The sequence below is a fragment of the Protopterus annectens genome, chromosome 1.part1 (assembly GCF_019279795.1).
Source record: "Protopterus annectens isolate FY-2018-M chromosome 1.part1, PAN1.0, whole genome shotgun sequence".
NCBI lineage: Eukaryota > Metazoa > Chordata > Ceratodontiformes > Protopteridae > Protopterus > Protopterus annectens.
The window spans coordinates 383,732,860-383,745,286 of NC_056726.1; positions in this window are offsets into that span (position 1 = coordinate 383,732,860).

A 12,427-nucleotide genomic window follows, 5' to 3' on the forward strand; every position below is an offset into this window, starting at 1 on the left:
TGTGGGTTGAGCGAGTGGAGTTTGACTTACGGATATACAGCAACTCCATCAAGGCTGGGTCTGAGATGGCCTTGTATGCCAGACACAGATCACCTGCAGTCTGTATGAGACTGAGTAGAGGGTCAGGGCTTTTGGCCTATCTGTATAGGATAGGTGTTTGACACCCTGAATTTTCCTGGTTAGGAAATTCTGTGGTATCTCTCATTTAGTTAATTCCATTTCTACTCTTTCTAATAAGGATAGGAAATTGATAAGTACGGGAGACTCAGCAGCTATAGCTTTAGTTAATCAAGAGATTGATCCAAGATCCGTCAGTTGAGGAACAGATGAAAAAGACAATATCAGATCATTTAGTCAATTCCAGTCCTACTCTTTCTGATAAGGATGGGAAATTGATAATGATGGGAAAAAGCATACGATTCTGCAACTTTGATCTTCAGAATTTTGAATTGCCTGGCTCATGTGTTAAAGTTCAGACAAATTGTGAAAGTATGAGGAATATTTTGTCCCCATTTTCTTCTTGAGAGAAAAAGTCTATTTTAAATGATTTAGTTTCTTCTATTTTGCAAGTCACTACTCGTATACATTGTACATCTTCCACTGCTATGGCCACTGGTACTGTTTTAAAAAGGTTTGCCTGGCTGTGTTCTCAAAACCACCCAAATTATGTTAAAATGATATTTTAAATTCTCCTTTGGATAAAGATTAGTTTTTGGCCCCTCTGCTGCAAATCTGATCAAAAAGTGTAATGAAAGGGGTAGGTTGATACAGGGAATCTCTTAAGATTTTTAACCCACCTTTTTCAAATTTTGTAAGGGATTCTTTCCCCTCATCCAGTGTTGGCAAAAATAAATAAATAAACAAATAGTCTCAACAAAATGCAGGTAAAAAAGAAGTTACGTACTCACCATAACGTTCCATTTTGTTGTCCATCTCACCTTCATTCTTTGCTGGTTGGGTTTGACTCTGCCTATACTAAAGCTCGAGAGCTTTCACTTGGCTCGAGGCTATACCCTATCCCGACAAATGAGTTAGGAGGTCTGGTACTGGGTCCAGAATGCTTAGGGAAGAACACCCAGATCTTGTTTGCAATTACTAACACCAGTAAGAAAAAATATGTACAAATATACATCAATACACCCATAACATGTGCCATGTAGGACTAAGGAAGGAAATCAGACAACATGAGTTCTAAATCCAATAAAGACCTCTCTATCCACCAGGAGCGAAGGTTGGGGGATAGAGGGTGGGACACAAGAATGAAGGGGAGATGGACAACAAACATGGAACGTTAAAGTGAGTACATAACTTCTTTATGTTATGCTGTCCTATCTCACCTTCATTCTTTGCTGGATGGGACAGTGTCCCTAGCACCTTCTTTCTTGGGTGGCTCAAGGGAACAAGCTCTTTAGAACAGTAGATCCAAAGGAAGCCCTGTTCCGGGAGGCCACATCTATCTGTCCATTTTTATATGGTAGTACACATCCTGGAGATCTATCGAGCACATCCAATTGTCTTTTCCCAAAAAGGGAAGTATTGAGTGCAGTGTCACCATCCGGAACTTTGATTTTTTTTAGAGACTTAGTCAGTCTGCTGAGATCCAAAATGGGCCTCCAGTCCCCTGTCTTCTTTGGAACTAAAAAGAACCTCGAGTAAGTTCCGGCTCCAATTTGATCTGCGGGGACATTTTGGATGACTCTTTTTTTTAGCAACCTTTGAATTTCTAGGGTTGCCCGATCCCTCTGGCTGGGTGGAATGTCTGGGATCAATCTTTTCTCTAATGGAGGGGAAGAGAAGGGAATGCTGTATCCTCTAGATATTACTGCCTGTACCCATTTGTCTTGTGTAATATTTAGCCAGGCATTTGGTACAGTGACAATTGACCCCCGACTGCCTCCAGAGGTGGACAGATGGGCCGCCTTTCAGGAGCGCTGGAAGGGCCTACCAGAGAACGTATCTCTGTCGCCCTGGTTTTGCGGACCCCCTCTGTCACGAGGTCCGCATTTCCCGTTATTATTTCCACCTCTGCCCCTGGGGGAAGATTCACCATGTACGCCTGGAAAACTCTTTGGGACTTACGGAACCACATCTTTCCTTCCTTTTGGACTTTGGGGTAAGGTCTAGTGGAGAGGGAAAAATGTACTCCCACAGCAGAAAGAGTCTTACACACCTGCTCGCACCTGGTCATAGTTTCTTTCACCTTTGGGCTGAACAAAGACGAGCCATCAAAAAGGGCACTGACAAAGGAAGACTTGAAAGGTTCCATGAACTCACATAGGCACATCCAGGAATGCCTCCTTAGGGAAATTCCTGTACCCGCCCTGCTCGCTCCATTGGCTGGATAAGATATAAGCTGCATGGACGAGTTAACTACAGAGTTTAATGTAGCAAGCTGAGTGCCACCTTGTCTAAAACCTCAGCAGCTGTAGAACCTTGGAGTGCACCCCCTAACTCCTTCAGGAGATGCCTCTGCAGTCTAGTGAAGTGAGTCAAGTAATTCAGTGACCTGAGTGTAAAGGCTGCTGCTAAGAACATACTCTTTCCATATCTGTCCATCATGCAAGATTCTTTATTAGGTGGATGGACAGAAGTGGACGTCTCAGACCATTCCTTTTTGGTGGCAGCCGCCACCACAGCATCTACCAGGACACCTTTGGACAAAAATTCCTTGTCAGAGGGGGCAGTAATGAACTTGTTGGGCCTCCTTGGAATGGGTTCCACAGATTGTGGAGAGCCCCACACCTTTTGACTTACTACGTTAAGGAGTGAGACCCAAAAGCCTCCAGGTAAACGGACTCATCCTCAGAAGGGTTGATGGATTTCCAGCCACCTCTCTGTTTAAGGATCTCTAGTATGTCCGTAAATGAGACATCCTCAGAGGGTGACTGTGGGGACCCTTCTGAATCATCTAGATCTGTGTCTGAAGTGACAGACTCCTCAGGGGAGTCTAGATGTTTCTTCTTACATGTTCTGTTCCAGGGGATCTCTTCAGAGGGATACTCTGGAGAGGTTTCAGAAGAGAAGGTTTTACCCACTTGGGCATCCTGGGACTTTGGGTCTCTACGCCTGTGGGGGAGGGATGGTAGAGAGACAGACTCTGGCACTTTTGGAGGAAGAGAGCTTGGATCACAGAGTGCAGCTGACTGGGGGGGGACAGCACACTCATCATGACCTTGAAGGCACCACGATCCTATTCTGAGGGAGCCCCAGCTCAGAAGAACCAGACCACCACCCCCAAAGCAAGGCCGTAGACTCCGAGGCTGATGTGGGTGCCGAGCTGACCCGGGCCGATGCCCCGCGAGGTAGATTCAGATCAGACAACTGTCCGACCCGACTATCCTCTCCAAACTTGATAGGGGAGCATTGGCCCCTAGACTTCTCGCCCTGGGATGGCACTGAGGAAGTCAAAGCAGAATTCGGGGCCAAATATCCTGGAGCAGGTCTCGTCCCAGGGTTTCCACTAATATCAAATCCAAGCCCTCCGGCTCCAAAGCTGCAACTTGGGTCGGAGGAGGAATTGTCACAGGGGTTGTGATGGTTTTTGGAGTCAACTCCATTCTGGGAAGACCAGTGCTGGTGTCCATAGCAGTCTCTTAAACACCGGTTCCTCATTGTCATCAGACAGGCTCCTGGAAGACCGAGAGGATGCACCCGAGGACCTGGTCGACTGCAAAATGGGTGAATGTAGTACAGACGAGACCGGTTCCAATATAGGGGACCGGCTCTGACTACAACTCTATCTGTTCAGAAAGGATCAGTAGAGCTGAAGAGACAAATATCTTGGGCCCGAAAGCCTTCGGGTCCGTGTTCGATTCTTTTGTCTGCTTCTTCGCCGGTTCAGATGAAAAGCTCTTTTTGAAGATTTGTCTGACATTGGTGATTTAGAGGAAGAACTCTGTTTTCCCTCAATAGCCTCAGCAAAACAAACTTTGAGTGGACCCCTGACAATAAGTTTATTCTTTCTTTCCTGCAACACTCTAGAACTAAACCCTGTAGGTGGACAGAACCCAAACATTAAACGCAGCTGGTGTGTTCATCCGTCAAAAACATTTTTGTGTACATTGGTCACACTTCTTGAAGCCCGAAGGCTTTGGTTCTTTACCATCCTTAGACATGACTAACTGCCAATATTCAAAATTACAAAAAAAACTTCTGCTAATGGTTTTAACTATAGCAAAAGCAACTACACTAAAGCACAAACCAAGCCTTTTTTTTTAATAACTATTAACCGAAGAAAACACACACCACAACAGAAGAAAGGGAAAATCAGAGAAGTCTCAAACTTAAATGACGATCTCCTCTGGTAAGAGGAGAAGTCTCCAACTTAAACGACAACTCCCAACAAGCAGAACAGATGGAAGGTAAAGGGAAGCCCTCTAACTGAAACGGGCTGATTCAAGAAGTCCTCTAACTTAAACGAACTCCATGTCAAAGTCAGAGAAAGAAATTTACACAATAAAATTCACACAAACCCTGAGAAGAGGGGGAGTTTGGACACGAGATAGGGTAGGGGAAAGGCCTAATGAGAAACAACAGCCAGCAACACACAAAGCACAGCAAAAATGAACAAATTTGACACAGTAAGCTAAAGTAACAGTAAATATTCTCAACAGTAGCAAAAAGGAACAAGAATCACTGTTAAAACAAATAAACTTTTCTACTTAGCCTGAAGCCTAGTAGGAAGCACCCGATCTAGTTTAGCAGCAAATGAGATCTGGGTGTTCTTTCCTAAGCATGGTGGGATAGGGTATAGTCTCAAGCCAGTGAAAGCTCATGAGCTTTAGTATAGGCCGAGTCGGAAACAATGCTTGGTTCCGAACCCAACCAGCAAAGAATGAAGGTGAGATAGGACAACATAACATCAGATGTTTAAGAAGAAATGGCAAGGGCATTTCAAAAGGAATTCTGGAACCTCCCAAAACCAAGGACAGTCCAACAAGTCAGAATGACTATTTAAGGGACCTTATCCCCCCCTACTCTGGCAGCTCATTTTTATTCCTTCCAGAAAGTCAGAATCTCCACTTTTCTCCTTGGCAACATATATTTTCAGACAAATGGGTTCTTCAGATTATTCATCAAGGTTACAGATGGGAGTGGGAGGAAGTTCTTCCTTTCTAGGGGTAATCCCTCATCCACTAGACAAGATTATTTTCTTTCCAAATGATTTTCTTGCATGCTGTCCCAGGGAGTGATAGAACCAGTTCCTTCTTCTCAGGTGGGGAAAGGTTTTTATTCAAGGATGTTTTTAATGCCGAAGAAAGAAAATGCTTGGAAACCAGTTCTAGATCTTTCTTTCCTATACCTGTTTTGATAGTGCCCAATTTCAAAATGATGTCACTTCACAACATTATACCTTCTCTTCCTCATTCAAGTTTCCTAACAACACTAGATTTAAAAGATGCTTATTGTAACATTACTATTCACTCAGACTTCAGGCATTTTTGTGTGTCTGGATCACATTATCAGTTCTCTGCCTTACCCTTTGGACTGTCATATGCACTAAGAGTGTTCATGAAGTGTCTAGCTGAATTATAGCTCATTGCAGGCTACAGGGTATCCACATTTTTCTCATATTTAGAAGACTTATCTTTACAGAGTCTTTTTCAAAGTGTCAGGCATCTCTCACTTGGATGAGAGATCTCTTACAGAAGCTGGGATTCCGAGAAAACATTCAAAAATCTTTTTTGATTCTTTCAAACAGGATTATGTTCCTTGGGTGTGAGCTAGACACCTCAGTTCAAGGAGCTTGTCTTCCACAGAAAAAATAAATCTGTATCTAGATCTATTACTAAGGTCTCCCATTCAGACTTCAGTCACAACAAGGGAATATTTCAGGATTTTGTGTCTCATGGCATCTATAATTCTCATGATACCCCAGGAAGACTCCACATGAGAAAGATACAATGGTATCTGAAGTCTCTTTAGTCCCAGCACCAACATCTTTTCTCTTTTCAAATCCCAGTGCTTGGATTTGTTAGAAGAGAAATCACTTGGTGGAGACAGGAAAAATCCTTAAATCTAGGTCTTCCCTTCTCCTTCCCTATTCTAAAGCAGTCAGTCACCACAGATGTCTTGCACTTTGCTTGGGGATAGTTCAATGAGTGTGGGACACCAAGGCCAGATGAAAGCATATAAACATAAAAGAGTTGCATGCCATGATCAAAGCACTCAATTCTCTTAATCATGTTTTATCTCTAGGACCTGTTCAAGTTATTACAGATGATACCACAGTTACATGGTACATCAACAAGCAAAATGTACCCAGGTCATACCCCATCTGCAGGCTAGCCATGTTAGTTTGGAATTAGCTTCACAGCACAGTCTTACTCTACAGGCATCCAACATTCTGTTAGAGTAAAACAGTATGGCAGACAAGCTGAGCAGGACAAAGGCAAGATCCTCATGAATGGAAACTAGATCAGGTGGTCCTCCAAGACTTGATCCATCTGTGGGGACTTCCTCAAGTAGACCTATTTGCCTTCTCTCTGAACAATCATCTGGCAAGATTCTGCTCCATGACTCCATGGGAGAAGACCTAGAAGACAGATGTCTTTTCTCTTCCTTGGGCAGGAATATTTCTGTATGCTTTTCCACTGATGTCCAGAATAATTCTGAATATTCAGAAGGAATCCCCCAAGATACTGTAGAGACTTCCATCTGGCCGAGGCAACAGTGGTTCTCCCTCCTTTTGGAAATGGCAAGGGACAATTAGCACAAACTTCCTCACTGACTGGATCTACTCACACAAGATCAGGGATGTCTGATGCACCCTGAGCCCAATCTATTTAAACTGACTACCCGGATGATATCGTCTTGATTCTCTTTAGGTATCTGTAATGTGAGGAATTGCAGCAGGTACCAATGGAGGCAAGAAAACCTGTTATTAGAAAGCAGATATTAGCGAATAACAAAGGTTTACTAGTCGGTGCCACCAACATAACTAGCACCAATTCAGAGCTAGATGTTCTCTGGTTTTACAATGTTTGTGTCAGTTACTACTATCCTATGGCCTTTCTTGCTCCTCCATCAAGGTTAATTTATCAACCATTTTAGCATGTCTACCCATGGAACCTCCTCTTTGAATGCATTCTCATGTCAAAATGTTTTGAAAGGGGTTTTGCATAAGAGGCCTCCAAGAAAACCAGGGTCTACTCCTTGAGATATTAATTTTGTGTTGGTAAAGCTAACACTTGGTCCATCTGAACTAGATGACCTGGCTGACTTGAGGTTCTTAGCATGGAAAACAATTTTACTGATTACTCTGGACTCTACAAGAAAGGTATTTGAGTTGCAAGTTGTTATGGTGAGTTAACTCTAGCTCATTTTCCACAAGGACAGGGTTTCTTTCAGAACTAATCCTTCTTTTATGCCTAAAACGGTACCGGAGTTTACATTAAGCCAAACTACCCATCTCCCCACTGGCTTTCCAAAAACATAGAATGAGGGAGAAAGAATACTCCATTGGATGCCCACAGACAACTCAGATACTATCTTCACAGACCTAAATCTTTCAGGTCTTTGAATTAATTGTTAATTTCTTGTGAAATTAAGAAAGGACAACTTGTGTTAAAGCAGACTATTTCCAAATCCATATTTTTTCCATTTTCCATTTTTATTTCCATATCTGCAACAATATCCACTTATATCTGCAACAATATCCACTGACTTTAGCTGATTCCTGCAACAGTACTCGTATAGCTTATCTCTCTGCTGTTACACCTCCTAAAGGTGTTACAAGTTTAAGTACCTAAACTCTAAGTAATTCCTATATCTACTTTGCACCTACTGCACGAAGTGTTCAACATAAATTTGTCTAGCTGAAAACTACTCATATTGAATGTTCTCATGTGTATACTCTGTATTGCTTGTATGCTATCTTTGATAGGAGAATGTTTACTTATGTACTGTTTTTCTTTTTCACCAGTTGTATAAGGTGCCAATAATATGGACTAAACATCTTTATTAATGCAAATTCTGTATTGTATGCATTGCAAAATGTTTTATATATGGAGCTTTTCTCCCTGGGACTCCACTGAAAATGGGCACTTCTGGCCCAGCTGGACCATCCTGATAAACAAATGCAAATAAATAAGTAGCTGTTTAAAGCTATTAGCTTTGTTACACTCACAACAAAATTATTACAAGTATGGTTGAGACCAACTCTTTCAGGGCCTTGGCTTTATCTATGACATTTTGGAAAGGGTTGTATTTTAGAAGTATTCTAGAAGCAGCAACTTGGTCCTCTGTATATAGTTTTACAAAGCACTTTAAATGGGATTCCTTTTCTAGGTCTAAATCAGGCTTTGCTAGGACTGTTCTCCAGGGGCTTCTGGGCTCTTCTCCTTCCATCTCCCAGCTGTAGTAAGCTGAGGTAATCTACCTGTATAGCTAAGGATACTGCAGCAGTGATTGATATGATGAACATAGTACAGTCGCCTAAGTAAATTTACCATTACAGTAGATATTTGAAAGATCAATGCTGCAGTAGTAAATTCCTTCCTCCATGATCATTATTTTTTTTGGTGTGTTGTTTATGCTAGGGTTTGAACACTAATTTTGTTGCTACTAGCATTGTCCTTTCAGGGCTCAGCCTTCCTCTGTCTCTGTTGGCATGAAAACTCTGAATGTCTTGGCACCCAAGCCTGTCAGATGACTGATGGTTTGCTTTGGAAGTTGTCTGGCTGTTCTATTCTATGCAGAATATAACCCATATAGCTAAGACTACTGCAGCAGTGATCATTTGAACATCTACTGTTATGGTAAGTTTACTTACACAACTGTACTTTTCCATGTTTATTTTTAGGAAGGAATAAGAGTAATTTAGTTTTCTTTGAGTTTAGGTACAGCTGGAATTTTCTTATCCAATTTTCAACAGAGATAAAAGCTGAATGTGTGGTGGTGTGTACGATGGATAGAGTAGGGACTCTGCAGACTAAAGTAGAGACATCTCCATATTTATGATTTTGGCAAGTTTTGATTCTGTGTTCATGTTGTTGATGTAAATGTTAAAAAGAATTGGTCCTAATATGGAGCCTTGGGGGAAACCTGTAAGCACTGGTAGGAGGGTGGGGTGGCACACGTCATATTACTGACTGGGTGTGATTACTCATGTAACTGGTAAATTGCCTAATATTTGGAGATGCTAGGCCAATAAGATTCAGTCTATGCAAAAGAGGTGGTTGTGAAACGGTATTGATGGCTTTTGACATTTAAAGGACATGGGTGCAGACAATGTAGCCTGAGTTTTTACTGTGATTAACAGTATCAAGGTTGGGCTGTTTCAGTACTGTGGTGGGTCAAAATCCATGATGGGTAGGTGACAGTAGATTGTTTTCTAGTAGAAAGGTTTAAAGTTGATGAATATATTTTTAGAGTACTTTGGCAAGTGGTGGAAGGATTGCTGTGGGGTGATAGTTAGGCATCTCAATGGATATGCAACCTTTGTGAAGAGTAATAATGAAGAAGTTTTTCCATATGCCAGGAATCTGGTTTGCTCTTATAGATCTACTGATGTGGATAGATAATCTGTAACATAAACTGGCAGCAGCTATGCTAAGATATTCAGCTTGCAAGCTTTCTGGGGCTAATGTTATAGATTAAGCTTTTCAATGAGTTTTTTTGATGGTAGGTTAGAATGTGTTTAAGGTGAGTTGGGGTCATTGGTGAGTTTAGAGGGTGAATTTGTATTAGTATTAGGGAAGCTGAGTTAGGTGCAGGATTTGAAGTGATTGTTTTTTTAAACACCATTATTGAACTATCATTTGTGACATAGGCAACCTTACATTTATACAAAAGTAATTAAACCATATTAAAAGTTCACATTTACAAACATTATGCATCACATATATTATTATACATCATATAATCTAGACATTACATAAATTATTCAATTTCTGTCTTCTCATTCATCCTCTAAAACGTGTTTCTTTATTTATTGTTCCCACAGTTTCCATTTTTTATATGAAATTTACTCCTACCCTTTTCTAAAGATCCCACCACATGTTCTTTGATCTCTGTTAAAATAGTCACTACTTCCAAGTATAGCTAGGTCAGATTTTGATTTCCATTTTCTAGTAATTGCTTTTTTGGCAGCCACCAGAATTAAACTTAACAAGGCCTTACTATGTCTATGTACTTCAGATCCTGTATCCCAGCTAAAAAAAAAATGTCCTTAGTTACAATCATTTGCTCAACCAGTATTCCTGACAGAATACTCTGTATGGAATTTTTAAGTCTGCCAACTCATTATACTCCCAAAAACATATGTTTCCAGCCACCTCCTTCTTTCCTGTCACACCTCCAGCATTTCCTATCCAGTCAAGGAAAAATTCTTTGGCATCTTCTTGTGGTATAAAAGTATCAATGCAACTTCCAGGCAATTATCCAAAATCTTCTAGAATTTGTTGCATACTTGGAAGCCATACTTATGTCCTCCCATAGCTTCTTTGTGAATTGCATATCTAATCCCTCCTCCCAATATTTTTTAACCACTTCTGATTGATTCCTTTTTTAACAGCAGCTTCTGTTCTAGATTCAATTAAAAACTCAACCAGTGCAGGTCTTTCATTTAGGATTCTCCTATCCCTTTTCCTTCTCTGTACTCTGATATCAATAAGCCCTACTTTAATTTATTGACAATTTTAACATAAGTGTTGTTTAATTTATTTACTATATGGCTTTTTGTGTTTTTATCTGCAATATTCTTAGTATTAGGTAAAAAACAGAGAAACTACTGGTCCTAAAACTTCATTGATGAGCTCAGTCACAATTTGTTTGTGTCTTTCGGCTTTTCCCGGTTAGGGGTCGCCACAGCAGAACTCCGGTCCTCTAATGATTGGCAGTTGATTTTTACATACTGGCTTGCCAGGCCTGACACACAATCTTCAACGAAGGTACGCCCATTCACGCATGTCTCCACGCAGAAGACGCTCTAGCTGACAATCGAACCGGACAGCATCTTATTGTGAGGCGACAACAGTCACAATAATTTCCAAAAATCATGAAACTTAGGAAACATAATACACTTAGTATTAAGTACACAAGAAATTTGTGATTCACAGAAGAGAAAACTAAGGAAAATCAACTCTAAAAGCTACATGAAGAAACTTACTAGCGGTTCTTAACCTCTGTCTTCCAGATTACAGTAGAAATAAACATTCTCTAGCATTTAAATTTTCAAAGAAACATCAGATGACAAAGATTCCTGCAAACATATAGTACACAGTCAATTGTTACAATGTAAACAGATATCAAAAGTCAAATATTAATGTTGTGCAGGCAGCATAATGTATTGATTTGAATATTCTACAAACTAAGGAATGTAACTTACAATAATCGTTGGAATGCAGCAAGTATAGTAAATACCATAAATGCTCTTTTTCTGTCAGCTAATCTTTCAGGAGATGAATACCCTGAGACAGACATGTAGATCACTCTTTTCTCAAACAGGAAATTCTACATTTTAAGCTAAAACAGAAAACAAAGAATTACTGGTTTAGTATTAACCACCATGATTAATTAGTTTTGTGCCAAGTCAAAAAGTACAATGCAGGTATTTGACAATGGTAAACAAAGCATGGTGAGAGTCACTAGCAAGTCATATGTACATCACAGGCTACTGTGAATGAAGTTCTACAAGCATTTTTACATTTCAGCGGCATTATGCAAAGCAATTTATTTCTGGTTGATGCAGCTTTTTCGAGGCTTAAAAACAAACAGCAAATCACTAACTGCAAACAGATTAGTCTACTAGAAATCCTACTTTGAGAGGCTCTTTATATACCCATATCTTGTTTCTATTAATTTGCCTACTATGTGTTTGAGCTATACAAGTTTTAGGCAACAAAAATACCACTCAAAAAGACAGCAAGTATTACTGATAAATGTTTTTTTTTACTGCTGGTCTTCAGTACCGGTGAAAAGTCACACTGAGGTATTGCCTTTATGGCAATGTACAGTAGCACTTAGGATTAAGAAAATTACCCTAATTAGAACCAGCTTGCTTTTGGCCTCATCTGCAAAGCTTAACTCCTCATACCAGGCTTGTATTAACTTTATTATATATAAAAAAAAATAAACAATGAAACAGTGTCATCATTCATGCAATAAGATAAAATAACAGTGCACTAACAGTGGCAAAAATTGCAACATATCATGTATTAATTTTATGTAAATAATAAAACATGATAATAATATATAGATTATGTAGATATGTTTCTAAGGGCAAAAGCATAGGTGGAGTCCATCTGGATATACAGAGTGGAACATCACAAATCATTTTTACTGTTATAAAAAGGTATTTAAAATATATGACTTCAAATCAACATAAAGAGGAAGAAAGAAAAATTAGGATGACAGAAGTAGCTTTCAGCTTCTCCACCTCTCACTGCATTGTGTTACACCTTGCCAATACCTACGCTTGTGCTTT